Genomic DNA, 20,110 nt, shown 5'->3' on the forward strand with positions numbered 1-20,110 from the left:
GCCACTCACCATCCAGACTTGGAAACATATCATTGTTTCTTCATTGTTGCTGGGTCATATTCCTGGAATGTCTCTCTAACAGCACTGTAGGTGTACCTACATCACATGGGCTGCAGCGGTTTTAAGATGGCAGCTCACTACTACCTTCTCCAGGGCAATTAGGGATCGGCAAATGCTGGCGTAGCCAGTGATGGCCACATCCCATAAACAAATATAAAAAACCTCATTGCTGAGAAAATGTGAGCCATGCTCAATTGCACAGTAACATATTAAAATACTTTATTTAGTGGGCATGTTATTATCCTTGGCTCTTAATTTCATCACTTTAAGCCAAAAGCTAAAAGCCTGTCTGTACTCTTTTCCTCCAGTTGCCACCCTCCTTCATGCATTTAGATGATTTGAAAAGAAAGCTGTTTGATAACTTTGAGCATAGGTGAGCTTATTACTATCCATGACAGTGGGGGGAAGCAAAACTGAAAATGGATTTGAAGAAAACCAGTCTCATTTCTTGGAACTTCATTTTGGGAGTACTCTTTTCCAGTCATGTAACCATAACCTATTTTCATACAAGATTAGAATACGGAATTAAATTCTCCCCCCAATATTTAAAATATATCACTAAATTGAAGTTCTGTATGTGCCTACTGCAGTCTCATGGGCTCCTTCTGCGCCGTATGGATTCTAGGGTAGCAGCAAGTCAGAATTTGGCAAACAAGGACAAATAATTTTTTAAAAAGAGTATTGAAAGAAAATGTTTACCGTTAAACGAAAGGGACTGGTGGAATGGATTTAATGAACAAACAAAACAACCAAAGAAAGCAGCTTCAGCGCACTTGGAATCAAATCAGAAAGGATTTGCTCATTTTCATAAAAGAGTGCGTAGTTTTGGGAGCTGGTGTTTTTTTTTAAGAACGGGCGATGGCAGCACAGTGGTTAGCACTGCTGCCTCACAGTGCCAGGGTCCCAGGTTCAATTGTGACCTCGGGTGACTGTGTGGAGTTTGCACCTTCTTCCCGTGCCTGCGTGGGTTTTCTCCGGGTGCTCCGGTTTCCTCCCACAGTCCAAAGATGGTGCAGGTTAGGTGAATTGGCCATGCTAAATTGCCCATAAATTAGATGGGGTTACGGGGCTAGGAGTGGGGAATTCGGCCTGGGTAGGGTGCTCTATTGGAAAAAGGGCCGGTGCAGACTCAATCGGGGGGATGGTCTCCTTCTGCACTGTAGGATTTCTATGTAGGGGTTCTATGAACGTTCTACAGTGATGATCTAATTGAATGATTGAACAGGCTCGAGAGTTCAAATTGCCTACTCCTGTATCTAGGAGCCGCTCTTTGCCAAATATGGAGTGCATAATATCTCCTTGCAGGGATGCACCTCACTTGCTGAAATCCATAGAACAAAGGAGTAGGAATTTATAATTGTTTGGAAAGCTGTTGTCATAATTCTAGTTTCATGGGTTACACTAATATTTTAAAGGTATAACTGTTAGTTTTAGCAACACATTATTTTGCGTTCGGTTTAAAGTATTAAATGTAAGATAAATGGAAATGTCTGACTGAGAAACGGATAACCGGTACTGAAGTAAATTTAATTCAAACAGACCAGGAATAATTACAGTTCCAAGTGTTTAATAAGGTCAGAATTTGAAGGGAGAAAACGCAAAATATGGATTTCCTTTCTTTGAGCTTTTGGGAGAGTCATGAGGCCTGCAATTGTTTTTTTTAAAAAAAGGATTACTTTTGTTCCTAGATAAAATAAGGATATGTTGGTAAATATGGGAGTTTCTTGGTGGAGTCTGGACGGAGGACAATTCTATCAATTAGAGACAGTCATGTGTGTCACAGAATCAAAGGTGTTGTTTTCAAGTAAAAGATTTATATTTCTGTTTGGAACATTCGAAGTGTGCCAGGTTGCCATGTAAATGAGCTGTAGGCTCCGGGATGTTCCTTTTGTTTTAACCTGTGTGTGTGCTTTTGCACAGAGAAGCAGGCAGTATCATTTTGGAGATGGAGTTCATGACAGAAATGAGGCTGGAAGTTTTGCTGAGCTTGGAGCTAGAGGAAGGGATCTATAGTAACCCTCAAAGAAAAGCAAGCAGCTTGGAATCGGGCAGAGAGAAATTATTTGTCAGGAGCTGTAAAACAACTGTGGACCAGGATAATAGAGCTATTAGAAACCAGGGGTGTTTCGAATTTTCTGCTTAAAAGCTGCAGCACAGGAACTGCATGAAGCTCGAGCTCCAGCCGAAAAGTTCCAGACCTTACAAGGCAGCTCTGGAAAAGTTTGGAGTTGGTTTCAAGAAAGTGGATAACCTTCAAGAACCTGATAAGTAGCCAAAGACTCTTTTCAGCTGAAATAAAATGGAAGATTCAGTAGAGATTTTAGTATCCGATTTTGATTGTATTATTGTGCTTTTTGATATAAAGTATAAGAGGTTACCTAAGTGTTTATTTAGTGCTTTCTTTGGTTTTTTTTATACCTAGTAAAGTTAGTTTTTCCTTTTAAAAACATGAAATCTTGTGGTGTAATTTCTTTCAGTTAATCATTGGGTTTTCAAATTTCTCATTAAATGTTAACAGTCTCTAAGGCCATTGTAACACTATTCAGTCATCAATAGGCCCACGGGAAACTGCAACAGCTTGGCCCAGGCATTGCATTACCAAAATTGCTGTAGTTGGTTGATTTTGCTTCAGTCTTCATCTGTCCGTCAACATCGGTACAGTTCAATCCAAACAGGCCCATTTACTCTTATTCTGCCTTCCGTGCGCCATCCTCCATTTATATGGATCAGATGTAATGGGCTTTGAACATTCTTAGGGTACATTCACAACACCCTTTTACCACTGAAGAGTGGTGAGTAAATAAATTAGCTGGCAGAATAAATGATATCCAGATTGGAATTTCCACTTACACTTGCTTGGTTCAGACCTGAACTACAAATCCTGTACTGCAATATAAATACAGTCTGTTCCAGTTCAGGCCCCAAAACGTCAATTTAAGAAGGGCCTACAAGGGGAAAAAATGTACTTGCACAGTAAAGGATTCTCAATTGCTTGTCATTATTGGAACAAATGTTTTTAAACCAAAAAAAATAATTTATTGGTTTGGTACACCTGTATCCTGAAGTAATGGCATTGCTTCCATAGCATGTGCAAACTTGGAAGCGAATTGCTCGGAGTTACATTGATAAGGGTGGAATTGATGCATCCTTACAAAAACATTTTTATTTCAATTGTTACTGTTACATTTATCAGATTGGTGGTTTATCATAATGGGAATTGACATTACTGTATCATTACATTCTCTATTCTTTACATTACTGTGTACTCAGAGTGGGAATTGTACTTTTTAATGTGACATTGTTGAAAATCAATTATTGTATGAATTATATTTATTTATAAGTACACTCCACTTCAATTACAATTGAAGGTTGCTAAAACATAATGCATTAGTATATATTGGGATAACTTTGGGAACACTGAGAAATGCATTAAAGTGTAGATTAGATCAATTCTGAGCCATATAACAGTGTCATAGAACTGCATACCAGTAATGAAGGCCACTTCCCAGATGCACAAAGGAAGTAGCGGTTCTAGTAACAGTTTAAGAGTCTCTGTCAGTTTCTGAGCTTTTACTTCCTTTTGAGGCTTTCTTTTTCATTTAGTAATTTTTTTCTCAACAGATAAGTGCATTTGATAACAATTCTGTCACAGAAGTAATGCCCTGTAACCTTTTGAGGAAAGTATAAAGGCGTACAACAGAAACATGTGATTGCCCTATTAATAACACAGAACGGTAGAACATTTGTAAATGTTTCATTAAAAGAAATCCAAATGGTTAATTTTTTTGTCAGACCGGAGGAACATTTTACTTCAATGATTATTGAATGATATTGCTTATGTACTGCAATATTGCATCTCAAATCAACTATTTCACATATTTGTTTGACTTGAACAACGCCTTGCGGTGTTGGTGCTGTGCATCTTTAAGTGTTAATTTTATTCCTTTTGGCAATTAATATTTTGCAGTGCGTAATAGCTTAATAGTGTTTTTGATCATGGAAACTTGCATTACTTTTGGAATTGCTAATGAGGTCATATGAATTGCAAGTTATCATTTTGCATTATTGTGCCTTGTTGGCCTCTTGTTTTCTGAAAGTTCACGGACATTCAAGTAAAATCCGATTTTCTCTGACTATGCTCAGGTGTTTGGGTCGCCAGTCTTTCCTCTGACTTCCTTTGTGAACATCACCATTCTCAAACAGCAAACAATGCTGAAATGTTTGCAATGTCATGAATTGTCAATCGTATTCTGCCCCCTTGACAGGTTCTGACCATCTGTGGAAGTTGTCAAGCCCATTTGGTTCATTCCATATGATAAGCAGCTGAATCCCTTGGACACAGCAAAGGCTAGGGCCCTTGTGACATCCCAGCTGTAACGCTGAAGACCTGTGTACCAGACGTAGCAGAGAGATGCTTAGCCAAACTACTTCAAAACACACATCAGCCTCCCCATATTATTGCCGAATTAATAAGAATCATTGCTAACATCATGGAGCAATACCAACTCATCAATAACCTATATACAAAAGCAAAATGTTGTAGACGCTAGAAATCTGAAATAAAATCAAAGTGCTGGAAGTACTAGACAGAATCTTTGAAGAGCGAAATAATTACTGTTCCAGTGACTTTTCATCAGAACAATTCTGGCAAAGGATCACCAATCTGAAATAATGGATGGGTGGAAATCTGTAAGCCCCATCCCCAACACCCCTGAAGGTGAAGCAGGAGGATGTGGGGTGGGGTTACGGTTGCTTTCCAGGCATACTGTTCCCTCCCCTCTCCGCACCACAATCCAGCTCTGGATGGGAAGGGTGGATGACAGCCTTCCCATCCGGAGGCCAATTGAGGCTCTTAAGTAGCCACCTAAGGCGTCATCCTATCAGTGTTGATATTCAACCAGCAATGGGTAGGGTACTCGTCACCTGGGGAGGTTGTCCAGCAAACTCAGGTTTGCCAATGACCTATGATGGGGTCCCGGAGAGAAGGTGCAGGATACCCACCAATTCTCCAACTGGTGGTCAAGACCCCATTGCGTCATCAGTAATATGCCTGTCACCTCAATTCTAACTGTCCCTGAACTCTGAGCTCTCCTGACTACAATTTTTACTAACATTTTCGACTGAAAATGGAATACTGTTTTATTTGGTGACATCATTAATGCAACATGCCTTCAGTTTTGCATCCAATTTTCATCTCTCAGATTATAGGGGCACGATAACATAATGGTCTTGTTACTGGACTAGTAACTCTGAAGCCTGCACTAATGACCTGAAGGCATGAGTTCAAATCTCATCATGGCAGCTTGGATTTAAATTCAATAAACTAAGTCTGGAATAAATAATATCACTAATGGTGACCATAAAGCTCCCGGCTTGTCATAAAATTCCGTTTGGCCCAGGAGCATTCTTTAAGGAAGGGAGCCTGCGATCCTTACCTGATGATTCTACATGTGTGACTACAATATGGTTGATTCGTAGCTGTCCTCTAAAAAGCATAAAATGTAAATGTCACCACAGGTCCAGAGGATCATAGGCTGCTCTCCCCTTTGGGAGCTGTCTGGTGGTAATTTAACTTGAGGGTCGCCACACCACGGGTGAGGGGCAAGGTTGAGAAGACAAAGCCTTCATGAATAACTTCAACCGGTACAGGAATTGAACACACGCTGTTGACATCACTCCATGTCACGAAGCAACCGTCCAGCCAGCTGAGCTAACCAACCTCCCAAACCATTAATTTGTCAAGAAGGCAGCTCAACACCACCTTCTCGAGGACAGTTGGGCAGTAAATGCTGGCCTCATACATCCCATGAATGAATAAAACAAATTGCTTCTATTCTGAAGGAAATGAGTAAGATATACGTTAATGGTTCCCAAAGGACAAAAGATATTGGATTCATCTAGTCTGCTACTAAGTCTGACTTTACAAAGTCAAACATTTCAATGAGCCTGAACTGTTGTCCAGTAACTGTAAAACTCGAGAACTGGGCTGCAGGGTTCTATAGATCTTTCAGAAGCCCAGTTTGTTAATGTTCATAAAAGGAGAACAAGATACAACTTATTTTAATATTGCTAAAGTAAATGGTGGTGAGGTTGTTGGGTGGGGTGCGGGGAAGGTGGTATTGGCAGCGAGGAAGCAAGGGGACATGAATGTGAGATGGTTTCATTTTTCATTGCAATGTTGTACACAACAAGCCCTACAGGAACCATTTGAATATGCTGGACTGCAACTGTCATTTCCATAGAGAGGGATTACGGTTTACCAGTAAGTAATTGTGAAGTGAAAATGACGCATTAAGCTATTTTTCAAGATGCAAGAATCTTGTCTTTTAAAGATGTAGCATCTGTTTAATTTGCATAAACTTTAAACTAAAATCTGCAAACTGCCGCATTACTGTCTCACAGCAGCAGTTACATCGTCCTCCAAAAATAGTAGAAATGGAATAATTAAGGTGGAAAAATGTGTGGATTTTTTTTACAGTATATACTGTGAAGGGTTTGATTTTTAATAATTCTGCATGCAAGCAGAGATTGGTATAAATAGTCTGAGATGGCTCAGTCTGTTCCAGAGTCGCTGCAGATTCTTTCAAATACCAGGTCTCTTGGTTTGTTTTTAGACTGGCACCGCCTTCATTGTGGAAAATAACTATTTAAAATATGCACAGAATGACGCTTGCAGCTTTCAGTTACAGTAATTAAATAGAAACATCAAAAATAATGCAACATTCTTTGGAAGCACTGTGCATGCTGAAGAGCAGCTTGGTACATTCTTTCGGAGAAGGAGGTTGGGAATTTTTCAGCAGTCATTACGATCAGCACTATAATTCTGCCCATACAGGAAGGGAAATGCATTGGCTGCTGACTGGGCAAAGATCACGTGAACTAAGTGAAACAAGCTGATGAGTTTTGTTGATTTGTTTCCTGTTTTCCCTGGGAGCAAGCTGAGTGCTCTGAATTTTGAAAGGTCTTCAGCTCAGTTTCAGTATGTCGTAGTTTTGCTATTGTTTGGGAGGAGTGGGAAGTGGGTGATTACTTTAGTTAACTGGTTAGTAGTTAGGCTTTTAGCGGAGTACCAGGAAGACCTTGGCAACTTGCCCACTTTCAGCAATCTCATTGGTTAAAGGTGAGCATCATTTTTTTTTTTCTGTAATATCTGTTCACTGTTTACGCTGACTTCCTCTACATAGAAAAGCTTATTACTGGAAGTGCTATGATAGTGACTCTGCTTCTCGGGTGTGTGGGTGTAATTATTTCAGTTTTGCTTGCCAAAGAATATTTTTAGACAGCTATGATTAAAAGTTTTTTGGTTGAAGCAGTTTTGCTGAGTGTTTATAGTGAAATAAAGGTTATAAATTTGTAATAAAGGTTGTAAATTTGTTATGAAGATACATGCGACCCTGAGGGGTAAACCTCCAATAAATGACTGTTGTGTATCATGTTTGAGAAATATTCCTCTCTATGACTAGCAACATAGATACGCAAGTTGACATTTTATTACATGTACAGATGCCTTATAATTTAGTTTTATTTTTTGATGCCATATCCAGTTTTGTATCCCTTGAAAACTGTATCTGTTAATTCAATCTTTTCACTCGATTGATCTGAAACATAATTTGACGAGACTAAGTGACAAAAAACCTTTGAGATATGCAGACTGAGATGAATGAGTCTGAGTAGATGCTATATGTAACCCTGGATGAGTTTAATTGTTAGGTGGACTGAATGATTCTTTCGCGTTGCTATCTCCTTATCAATGTATGTATAGCATTTTGACAACAGTATTTTTTAAAGTGATTTGAGAGTATGTTACCTCTCTGACTTTATTCAAGTCTGACTTTTCATCAGAGTTCTTCGGAGGGGGGAGGCACGGTGGAACGGTGCCAAATGGAGTGGGGAGGATTTTCCATTGTTGGCTGTCATTCTTAGTATACAGCTCCCAAGTCTCATCTATGTATAAGAAACACTGAAGCATTTTTTTTAATAAAAGAAAAAACTTGGACACAGAATTTGTTAGTGATTTTAAAGCAACAATTTTACTGATCATAAATCATTCTCCTCAGTTTTCAGATCACTAAAATTGGATAAAATTGCAGCTGAATAAATTGCAGTTTGCTCTCAATTATCTGTTATAGAGTGGTAGTGTAGTATCCCAACAACAAAAATATTTCATTGCTTTCTAGCCCTTCCTGCCGTATGACCTGATTATACCTGGATTTATTCTGGGGAACAAAAGCTGCTGCACTTCCTCCATTTAACCAGCAAACTGCTACGACCTTGTGGAAAGCTGACACAATGGCAAACCTTGTAGCACTGTAAATGTTTCTTGAGCATGAAAAAACTGATATCTAGTAAATTTAGGACTCTGTATCTAAATGCCTGAAATGCATTCTTGTACATCCCCACTCAATTCACTAAATACATAAAAGGTATTTAAACTTTCTTTTCATTGGTAATTCCCAACCCATGTGCTACTGTTGCCCCTGAGAACTGGCCAGTACCAGTGACAATCCTGTCTCCATGTCTGTCTGAAATACCTGCAAGAGGTGCATGAGAATGACTTAGTTATTCCAGCCAGCAATTTACTGCGGCAACAAAGCGGAGATTGGAAACTCACTGCTGAGAGTAATGTTTAAAAAATAAATTTAGTCTACCCAATTATTGTTTTTTTTCCCCCAATTAAGAGGCAATTTAGCGTGGCCAATCCACATAACCTGCACATCTTTGGGTTGTGGGGGTGAAACCCACGCAGACATGGGGAGAATGTACAAACTCCACGCGGACAGTGACCAGGACCAGATTCAAACCCGGGTCCTCAGCGCCACAGTCCCAGTGCTACCCACTGCACCACATGCCGCCCAAGAGTAATTTTTAGGAACATAGGGGTATATTGAATGGTCTTATAATCAAGTCATATGGCGGAAGGGCTAGAGAGAGGAAATATTTTTTTATTCTACAACAATCCACAGTCACTACCACTATTAGCATAAATTAAGATTACTCCTACTGTGAAGGATTGAGCGTATGAACATTCAACCTCCTGTTCTGCGGTGCGCTGTACCAAAATATTGAAACTCTAAAGTTTTAAAATTGAGCGAAGAATATTATAGTTCCTAATTTTCAAAAAAAATGTTTTAAATAGCAGTCTTCATGTGATAGCAACACCGTCCACAGGGTCAAAGAAATGTGCAGCCTGTTATGACAGTCACTGTGCTATATGGGTTGTTAGCTTTGTATTAAAAAATATTATGCTATGGGATCATGTGGGTCATTCATAATTTAGACCTGCCCATGGCAATTTGTCTTTCTAATTGAGCTGAACATTCACAGCTTTGCTTGATCCTGCAAGCCTTTTGCAGTGGATCAGTTCTAAAGTACAACAGTTTGATAAAACGTTTTGAGAGTTTTTGTTTAAATTTCTGAAGATAATGATGAATTGTTGGTTAGTTGCACTACTACATCACCTTTTGATAAGAACTTCAGGTTACTTAATTGTCCATTCCACTTAATGAGTCAAAATCTGGTGCTGTAATGAGGAAGCAACATAACTATATTCAATTCACTTCTTACTGTCCTATTAGTCAAAACACGCTATGCTGTTCATTTTTATCAGTATAAGCAGATGCTTCCTCAAATTGGTGTAGAATGTACACATTCTGCACCTGCATGTGCATAAGGATGTTTATATCTGTATGTGTACGTTTAAACATTTTTTTTTACTCCACCCTGAGTAAAACGGTGTCTTCATGAGCACCTGTTGGATGTCAACCTTGAGAGATCATAGAGACCAGAGAGATCACATTGATTTAGAAACCTGCATTTTAATCTTCAAGGCTATCAGGAGTGTAGTTTGAACTCTTCAACTTCTGGCCTTGAGGCAGGAATGCTGCCATTTAGCCAAGTTGGCCAAATCCCAGGAACCTTTCACACTCAGCTGCTAACCGCCTCACTGATTCCCGTGATGGAATTTCACCAAGATGTGCAAGATAGTTAGACCATGGTAGGGACAGGTTGTTGCAAAGGGTAAAGCAAGGTGATAGCAGGCTAGGTTCTGAGACATGTTAAGAAATAATAGGCTGACACGGGAGTTATAGTGCATACACAGCATTTAATTTGTATGAGTGGGGAAAAATACCAACAAGATGTTTTTCGCCGGCAAAATAGTAACATTCTTCACAGAACCTATATTTTCAACCTTTCTTTGAATTATGTAGTCTCGAACTCTCAATTATATTTAGTGCCTGTTTTACAGTTGAGCCACATTTGGTGGGCCATCCTGTAATGCCGATTGGTTGATGATACCGGAGGCCAGAACTGGTTTCATGGTCGGGTCACATTCAAATGTTCACGATGACTTGTCGGCCCTGTTCCCGCTGCCGATTATCAGCTCACCCACTGGGTTGCTCAGCGTAATGGCAGTGTTGCTGTTATTTAATGGAAGCCTATGTCGCTGAGAGAACAGCCTTTATTTACAGGCACATTTTGGAGTTGTTTCTTCATGCTGCGAGATGAAGATAACTGCAGTTGAGGCCCTTGAATTTTCAGATGATGCTATGGAAGTGGTGGTGGAGGGCATAAGGAGAAAAGCAGTGCTCTTTCATAATGGTGGGTCCCGAGAAATAGCATAGCAGCAATGGAGAGTGGCGGCTGCCATTTGGATAAATCCAATGTTTTAACCAGAGCTACAAAATTAGAACACCCATTCTCAAGACTCATTGTACTGACATATATAGTCCTGGTAATTCTGAGAGTTTTTGCTTCTTGAGTCATAGAATCATACAATCTCTACAGTGCAGAAGGAGGCCATTCGGCCCATCAAGTTTTTATCGACCCTCCTGAAAGAGCACCATACCTAGGCCTACTCCTCCTTTAACCCGTAACCCCACCTAACCTTTGAACACTAAGGGACAATTTACTATGATCAATTCACTTAACCTGCGCATCTTTGGACTGTGGGAGGAAACCGGAGGACCCGGAGGAATCCCACGCAGACACTGAGAGAAAGTGCAAACTCCAGACAGACAGGTACTCGAGGCTGGAATTGAGCCCGGGGCCCTGGCGCTGTGAGGCAGCAATGCTAAGCACTGTGCCGCCGTTCAAGTCTCACTTGTACACACATGTAGTCCAGTAATTGTCTGAGATTTTTTACTTCTCAAGTCCAATTTTCTATCTTATTCACTCAAAAACAGCAGAAAATAATAATGTGGGTAATGGAACCTGTTGGAATTTTTTTCATTGTTCCTTTCTTAATGGTTTTCCAGTTTCTACCAGTTAATGAAACAACAATATATTCTGGGCAGTTTTATTGGGTTGATTAGCAGCTCACCGTAACAACCATTGTTTCGGTCATATTGTAGCTGGTAATATGGTTATTTATTTGGAATTACAATTCTGCCTTTCTTTGATAGAGTTACATTATTCTGTGATAGTTGGCAGTTCTGTAGATGGTGCATATTTACTTACTTTACATTTTCAGTAACTTGAATGTGAATTTTGCTTTTAGTGTAGGAGCAGTCCCAATTTTTCTTTTTTTAATATGCTGGATGTTGCACTGCACCAAAGATCCAAGACTGCTATCACAATCTGAACATTTGCCTTAAATTTTGTTTGGAAATCACCAGTTGTTTAATGGGTTTGTCTGGCTCACTGGTTAATTGATCATTTTAGCTCTGTATTTTGAATTTCATTTTGTTATCCAAACATCATAATGAATTATTTCTGTGCACAGAAAGCATGTAGTCTTACTGTTTCATTTAGAGGAGTTGTATACTGACTCCAAAATCTTCTTATTGATATGTCATTTTGATTAATGTCAGGTCTGGGAGTATCAACTGTAAAACTCTTAATTCTGTATTATCAGAATACTCAATTGTTGATCAAAGATCACAATTGCGATTTATTTTGGGATTGCCGATTGTTGTTGATCACCTCGTTTGCATGAAAATTGTTTTTTAAAAATGGGGAATTTTAAGTTTTGTCGAGCCTCTGTTCAAACAGAAAAACAGAAAATTTCCCTTTCCCTCCCTGGGGCGCACAGTACACATAGGGTGGGATTTACCGGCTGTTCATGTCGGCGGGACGTTCCGGCCCCAGCCGAGCACATGGGTTTCCCGGCGATGGGGTGCTGTCAACGGGAAATTCCGTTGACAACGGCGGGACCAGTCGAGCCCACTGGCGGAGGACCTCCGCCGCCAAAAAATACGAGGCGGGCTGGTGAGAAAATCCTGCTGATTTGTTCAGTTTATGAACAATTAACTGGTTTTAACACATTATTAGTACAAATTATAAATAAATTATGCAACAGACTGAGGATGAGTTGTACATGTCGCAGAAGCTGTTTTAGTACTATTATTTGCTTGCCACTTTTTAGGATGCACGTAACTTTGTTCTTCCCTCCCTAAAACCTCTGTTATCTGTTACATTATAAAATCTCTGTTATCTTTTACATTATAAATACTTGTTTGCTTGTCCTCTAACTGTTGATTTATAATATTTACTTGAGATAGAGATTTGTTATCTCTCCCTCTACCACCTTGTTGTATATTTACATTGACAACCGCAACAATATGTACTTCTATAGCACAAGCAATAACAAATCCAAGGTGTTTCGCAAAATGTTCACACAGTGAACACTTACCTGGGGTATGAGAAATTGGTTGCAAGGATGGATTTTATGAGATTTTTAAAAAGGTGGTGAGGCAGAAAGATTTAGGAAGAACTGAGGCAGCTAAAGGATCTAAGACTAATGGGGTATGGAATAAGGATTGGAGCATGGGGGAGGCAATGTAGGGCTGAAAGATATATTCCAGACCTAGCATAGGGCGAAGCCAGTGGGGATTGCAACTTGATAAGGGATCAAATTAAATCATCAAGGATATAGTTGATGGGGAAGCAGGACTTGATATAGACAAAATAAAGATGGCAAAGTTTAGGATAAGTTGTTGTTTGTGGAGGCTGAAATGCCAATGAGGGCAGAATTGAAGTAATCAAATCTGGGAGCTGACTGTCTCCGTAGTAGGCTAAATGGAAATTAGCAATTTTGTGGTCGTGGAAATTGTTTCTTTGGTGACGGACAGAATATGGGATTTAAAGCTCAGTTTTGCTAAATTTACTTTGCAGTCAAATAAGACAATGAACTAGCATGCAGCCTGGTTCAAGTTGAACAATTGGGTGGAAGGGAGATGGAATTAATAACAAAGAAACCGGTTTTTTTTCAAGAATGATTGCTTCAAGCTTCCAATTTTGGGGATTATGAAAATTAGTTCATCTTTTAATCAGGTTAATGCAGTGAAAACATCATCCCAAACCTCATTTTTATCTCCAATCTCCTTCCGTGATTTTACATTATATAAAATGTTGATGGGGAAAAGTTTTTTTTTTCTCCTTTTATTTCCCCAAAGACCTTGGCTTGTACATTTCCTACCTGTTGGTGACGAGGGGTGTCAGGATGCTCCGAATGCGTGTGTAGGCTGAAAGCCAGGTCCCTTGGTACATCTGTTACTGACACAATGTCGTCCAAGATTTGTCCAACTTAAATTCCAATTTAAGCCCCAGGCTCCAGGCAGCATAATAGGCCTGCGTGGGAGAAACCCCTCATCGCACATCAAGAATTGGATAATCTATTTTTGTTATAAATATTGATATTAATATTACACTGACTTGAGCGAAGAAAGAAAATGACAGCCAAAATTGTGAGGAAATTATTTGAGGAATTTGGTAGATTTTGTGGCACTTGTTGATTTGTGAATGCCAACTTTTGAAGTGGAAAAATGAAAACCTTTATTGCCCGGGATTCTTTATTTCTCCTTTGATCTTTTTTGTACTGTGGCTGAAAATTTACAATAGTGCTTGGCCTAGTGAGGCCCTTGTTTTTCTGGACCTGCTGTCTGAGGTCGTAATAATTCAGTCCTTTTCAACAAAATAAAAGGTTTATTGTAGAAAATTAAGTGAATGAGCAGTCATGTTGGTAAATGCTTATCTCTTGTCTTTCAATATTTGACAAAAATGGTTGAGCTAGTTGCTAGATTTTCACACTAACTCGTCAGTTTGAAAAAGAAAGTATGTGAAATGGTATTCATTGCCAGTTTAGTTAAATATAATTTTGTGCGATCTTACTTAAAGCAATAATAAAAACAAGAATAAGCCATTTGGCCCCTCGTGCTGCTTTTACCATTCAGTTACATGAATTCTGTTTACCTATGGCTGTTCCATATCCTTCAATTCCCATAACTAACAAAACGCTATGTTTCTGTCATGAAAATTTTAATTGACGCACCATCCATAGTGCAGAGGAAAGTGTTCCAGCTTTTTCTCTACCCTTTTGAGGATGTATATCCTCGGGGAAATGTGTAGCTGGGACCATGGTCAGATCAGTCATGATCTTAATGAGGGGCAGAGCAGGCTCAAGGGATCAAATGACCTACTCCAGCTCATACGTGTGTTTGCATGTACTTGTTAGTTTATGCACTAACCTGCGATTTTTGCATATGTGAGTACCTAATTCCCTATACCGCTCAACACCACCTAGGTTCTCACCACTAAGAAGGCATTCTGATTTGCTTTGCCTTTGAATGAAAGATGAATAAAGAATAGCTTGCTTTCCTCTGATACTCAAAAGGATTCTAATGGAGTTCTATACACTGACCTTTTGAATCAAAAAGCAGAATACGTTGGCAATCTATCATTTTAATGATGCCTTTAACCAATTTAAAATAAATACATGAAGTATCAGGTGACTATTATCCCATAGTGTAATTTCAAGGCCATTGTTCTGAGAAATAAAATTACTAGCTTATTACTAATGGGAATAATATGTTTAAAGAAAGAATATTAGGCCATTTTATCTTTTGAGGTAAAATTTCTGACTAAAAGTGCACCGGCATATTCTGATGTATCAGCTAAGTCTGTAACATATATTGACTCTAAATTTCCATGGATCGAGCAGTTGAAGCATGACATTTGTTTGTGGGGTTGCCAGAAAATTAGTGAAATTCAGTCATGATGAATCTACTCTGAAGACCAGATCATGCCAGGGTGGGTTTTATTCAACCGTAGAAATCTGGTGTTCCAAAAGGAGATGGAGACTGTTCGATGCCATTATTGATAGCATGCCTACTGTTCCTCCTCTTCTGCCCCAAGTTTACTAAATGCTGACAAGATTCGGGTGTAATTGGGCAGCAGAGGTGTTCCCGAACAGATTTACTGACTTGGAACAGTCCCAAGATTACTGTTTATACAGTGTGAATTGGCGTTTCCCCCAAAATCCAATTTTACAGTTTGCTGAAATTCCACGTGTTCTTCAAGTCTCCCTTCCTGCTTTCCTCCATACCCAAGATGTTCTGTACCAGTACAGAGACCTATCTGTCTTATTCAAATGACCTGATCCCAGCCAGAAATTCCAACCTAGCACATGAATCTTAAATTCCACTTCACCCCATGGATGTTTGGGCCCTTAGCACATGGGACTCAAAACAGATCTTTATTTCTTGGAATAACCTTGGCCTGTTCCATATTTTCAAAAAGAAAATGGCAACAATGTTTTGTCTGGCTGATGAGATAGCTGTAGAGAGATTTCTACGAGAACTTTCCTTTTTTGTTTTAAAGTAGGTCAATGGTGAACCTACATATGATGAAACACATATTGCTTATGGCAAAATATAGGATTCCTACTCCTTCACAGTCTCATGTTTTGCACAAGTGATATTGCTGCTACTGAAATATACAGTAGTCAGCTATCCCACTTTCGCTTCCAGCTGAATTACTGTAGTAACCGTTAATAAATGTTGCTTTGAATGTCTCATTGCGCTTGAAACTGTTTTTCATCACATTAAATTGAAGATGCCTACCTACCCTCTTCCTCAACCCTGCCAAACAAAAGGTATTATCACTTGGCAGGAAGATTACATTAGAGCATGAATGTTTCTTGCTTTTAACTAGTCTTTTGCACAGATGGAGAAAGAATTGCAGCAAAAACTATCGAAGGTCTTTCTGGTAACTTTTTAACACAAGTGTGCATGAGTAAAATTGATAATCTTATCGTTAAAACTTCCCCTGACTATGAGACAGTACATGTCAATGATCCAACTAAAATCAGGAGGCCATCAAATGTGTCACTCCATTTGTATATTAGACAGCCAAGCAGTATCAGTTTAAACAAGAAACTAGTTTGGGGAGATACTTTTGTGTGGGCTTAAAGTTGAATTTGGGGTGGCACAGTGGTTAGCAGTGCTGCCTCGCCGCCGAGGACCTGGGTTCGACGCTGACCCCGGATGGCTGTCCGTGTGGAGTTTGCATATTCTCTCTGTCTGCAAGGGTCACACCCCACAACCCAAAGATGTGCAAGGTAGGTGGACTGGCCATGCTAAATTGCCCCATAATTTACAAATAAATTGAATTCAAAGTGAAATCTTCCACTCCCGAATTAAAACTGCAAAGAAAAATTAATCTGAGTTTTCAATTGGTTATCGCTTCACTAGTTGCAGGATTTGATAGCGATTAGTGAGGATAGTATCCAACATTGTGAAGTAGTTGCCCAGCAATAATGTTAATTGGAAGTACACCACCTCTTTATGCCAAAAATAAATCATTCGGTAGCAAGAAGCAAGTTGAAACATGGACGACCATAGCACCATACTATGATGCACATACTATGTTGCTGCCTCATAATGAGAGTGAAGGTGTTGAATTGAACTTTTTGTTTCATTGTTTCATTCAAATACTTCTGTGAAATGACAGTGTTTCTTTCAGTCATTGGAAGAAAATGCAGACCTTGTTGGATCATGTGTACAGATTCCAGGCTTATGAATAAGATCACATTGGCTCCATTTTGTATCGAAAACTTTACGGTCTCTTCTTGCTTTTCAGATATGACACATGATGATTGATCGCACTATTATGAGAAGTTGCAGGATCATCCAGATGTTTACAGATTGAAGCTGAGGTACAGGGTGACAAATACTTGTGAAATTTGGGGCCATTTTCCCTGCTGGTGAGCAAGTAAAAATAATTAGATTTATTTAACAATCAAAAGTTCTCCTTCAATCATGTTGTATCCTTGGAGTGGTTTATCCAACTGTATTATGGCTATTCAGTCAAATGATGGTTTTCATATTTATTTGAAGTTTGATGTATAGTACCTGAATATTACAAAATAATTGGGTTTGTTTGGACCATCTGCCCAAACCTACTTTTGGTATTCAGATGCAACTGATTTGCATTTTTAGTTGGGAAAACAATGGATTGGATTCGGAGTTTTGTTGATATAAAACAGGTGAATTAAATATGAGGAATCCCAAAGCCATCATTTTAAACTCTGTTTCCTAACCATCTCCTTGGCTGCTGATTGTCCATGGTTGAACTAAACTATCTGCAAACTAATTTTCCTATTTAACCCTGCGTTGAGCTTCTGACGCTGTATCCTCTTGAATCGGGTTCAACTTTACTGTTGCTTTTCGGTAGCATTGAATGAATTGCTAGACAATTTCGCAGGGCAGTTAAGAGTTAACCATATTGGACTTCCGGTTGCGGCTATGCGAACCCGATTCAAGCCAGACAGACCTCCCAGCATTGGCTTAGGCACTTGGAATGACAACAGCACACCCTGGCCAGTTGACCCTGCAAAATGCTCCTTTACTAACATCTGGGAACTTGTGGCAAGAGCAGTTTTCCCCTCCGATTCCTACTGGCTTTCAGTTTTGCTCGGGTACTTTGCCATACTTGATTAAATGCTGCCTTGATCATGGTTGGCACTCTTATCTCAACTCTCGAGTTCAGCACTTTTGTTTGGTCACTGAGTGGCCTTTCAGCTCGATAGAAGAGCCCCAACGGAACTTTTTTCACAGCCAACCCGTGGGGAAGAGAGGAGAGAGGTCCCCTACTAACCCGTATGGCCCGAACCCGCAGCGAAACGGCCAAAAAAGTGGCATTGGAGCAGCGGGAGAAGAGCGGGAAAACAAGCAAAATGGCGGCGGCCGGGGACAAAGAGGAGATGCAGGAATTCATCAAGCGCTGCTTCGAGGAGCTGCGTAAGGAGATGGTGGCGCCTATGTTGGCAATAATTGGAGGACTGGGGGCAACCCAGAAAGCCCATGAGGTGGAGATCCAGGACAAAGTGAGTGAGAATGAGGACGAGCTCTTGGGCCTGGAGGTGAAAGTGGAGCGGCACGAGGTGTTACACAAGACGTGGGCGGGAAGACTCGAAGACCTGGAGAACCGGTCGAGGAGGAATAATCTGAGGATCCTGGGTCTCCCAGAAGGAGTGGAGGGGGGCTGACGCTGCAGCATATGCGGGCACAATGATCGGGGCGCTGATGGGTGCGGAGGCCCCCCCCGGGATTGCTGGAGCTGGAAGGGGCGCACCGAGTGCTGGCGAGGAAGCCCAAGGCAAATGAGCCGCCAAGGGCAATGGTGGTGAGATTTCACCGGTTTACGGACAGAGAGAGGGTCCTGAAATGGGCCGAGAAGGAGCGGAGCAGCAAGTGGGACAACGCAGAGATCAGAATATACCCGGACTGGAGCACGGAGGTCGCTAAGCGGAGAGCGGGTTTCAACCGGGCCAAAGCGGTGCTGCATCGGAAAGGAGTGAAATTTGGAATGTTGCAGCTAGCGCGACTGTGGGTTACACATAATGGCCAACACCACTACTTCGAAACGCCCAAAGAGGTGTGGACCTTTATATTAACTGAAAAGTTGGACTCTAATTGAGGGTCTGTGAGGGTGGGGGGTGTTTGAGGGTTAAAGTACGATGGTTGTTGTATATAGAGGGTCAATCACGCGCAGGTTATGTTATATGGGCTGGGGGAGAGAGAGACAAGGCCGCGGCAGGAGCTGCGCCAGAGGGGGCGGGGCAGGCTTTGAAAAGCGTGGGGTTCTTTTCCCGCGCGTGGGAAAGGGAACGAAGGAACGTATATTGATGGGGTGACTCCCACACGAGGGGGGGGGGGGGTCAAAGGGATGGCGGGGGAAGCTGGGGTCAGCAGGTGTCAGCTGACTTACGGGAGTGATATGGGGGGAGCAAAAAAGCTAGACGGGGGGGGGGGGGGGCGGAAAGAGAGAGAGGGAGAAAGGGTTGCTGCTGCACTGGCTGAAAGGGAATGGGACACAGAAGAGGTGGTCGGGACGGAGGTCCCCCGGCTGGGGACCAGAGGGAGAGGGAGACGTGGACACGGGTCTGATCCAGGAAAGAGATGGCTAGCCGACGCGGGGGGGGGGGGGGGGGGGGGGGGGGGGGGGGGGGGGGTGAGGGTGTGAGAGCCCCTCCAATCCAGCTGATAACGTGGAACGTGAGGGGCCTGAATGGGCCGGTGAAGAGGGCTCGAGTGTTCGCGCACTTGAAGGGACTGAAGGCAGATGTGGCTATGCTCCAAGAGACACACCTGAAGGTGGTGGACCAGGTTAGGTTAAGAAGGGGATGGGTAGGACAGGTATTTCACTCGGGACTGGACGCGAAAAATAGAGGGGTGGCAATTCTGGTGGGAAAGCATGTGTCATTTGAGGCCAAGACTATCGTACTGGATAATGGAGGGAGATATGTGATGGTGAGTGGTAGGTTGCAAGGGACGTGGGTGGTAAATGTATATGCCCCGAACTGGGAAGATGCTGGATTCATGAAGCGCATGTTGGGCCGCATTCCGGACCTGGAGGTAGGAGGACTGATAATGGGAGGGGACTTTAATACAGTGCTGGATCCAGCACTGGACCGCTCCAGATCAAGGACGGGAAAGAGGCCGGCGGCGGCCAAGGTGCTCAGGGGGTTTATGGATCAGATGGGGAGGGTGGACCCATGGAGGTTTGTAAGACCGCAAGCCAGGGAATTTTCTTTCTTTTCCCACGTGCACAAGGCCTACTCCCGGATAGATTTCTTTGTTCTGGGCAAGGCGCTCATCCCGAGGGTGGAGGGGACGGAGTATTCGGCCATAGCCGTTTCGGACCATGCCCCAAATGGAGGTGGACTTCAAAAGATGGGACATGTTGCCGCTCTCGTTGGCGGGTGGAGTGCAGTCGGTCAAAATGGTGGTCCTTCCGAGATTTTTGTTTGTGTTTCAGTGCCGTCCCATCG

At 41.4% G+C, this 20,110-nt stretch overlaps 1 protein-coding gene across 7 annotated transcripts in view; it reads left to right on the forward strand.

The window, feature by feature from the left end:
• LOC140428543 (nuclear receptor coactivator 3-like) overlaps positions 1–20,110 on the forward strand; it is a 326,952-nt gene that overhangs the window by 205,592 nt on the left and 101,250 nt on the right. For 4 of the 7 annotated variants that reach the window (XM_072515140.1, XM_072515136.1, XM_072515143.1 and 1 more), the window contains exon 3: positions 16,918–16,993. The gene's annotated coding sequence lies outside the window, so the exon portion shown is untranslated. Of the gene's footprint in view, positions 1–7,050; positions 7,181–16,917; positions 17,042–20,110 lie in introns of those variants that run through there. The other 3 variants (XM_072515142.1, XM_072515141.1, XM_072515137.1) reach the window with 3 other exon arrangements.

The sequence above is a fragment of the Scyliorhinus torazame genome, chromosome 8 (genome assembly GCF_047496885.1).
Source record: "Scyliorhinus torazame isolate Kashiwa2021f chromosome 8, sScyTor2.1, whole genome shotgun sequence".
Taxonomy (NCBI): domain Eukaryota; kingdom Metazoa; phylum Chordata; class Chondrichthyes; order Carcharhiniformes; family Scyliorhinidae; genus Scyliorhinus; species Scyliorhinus torazame.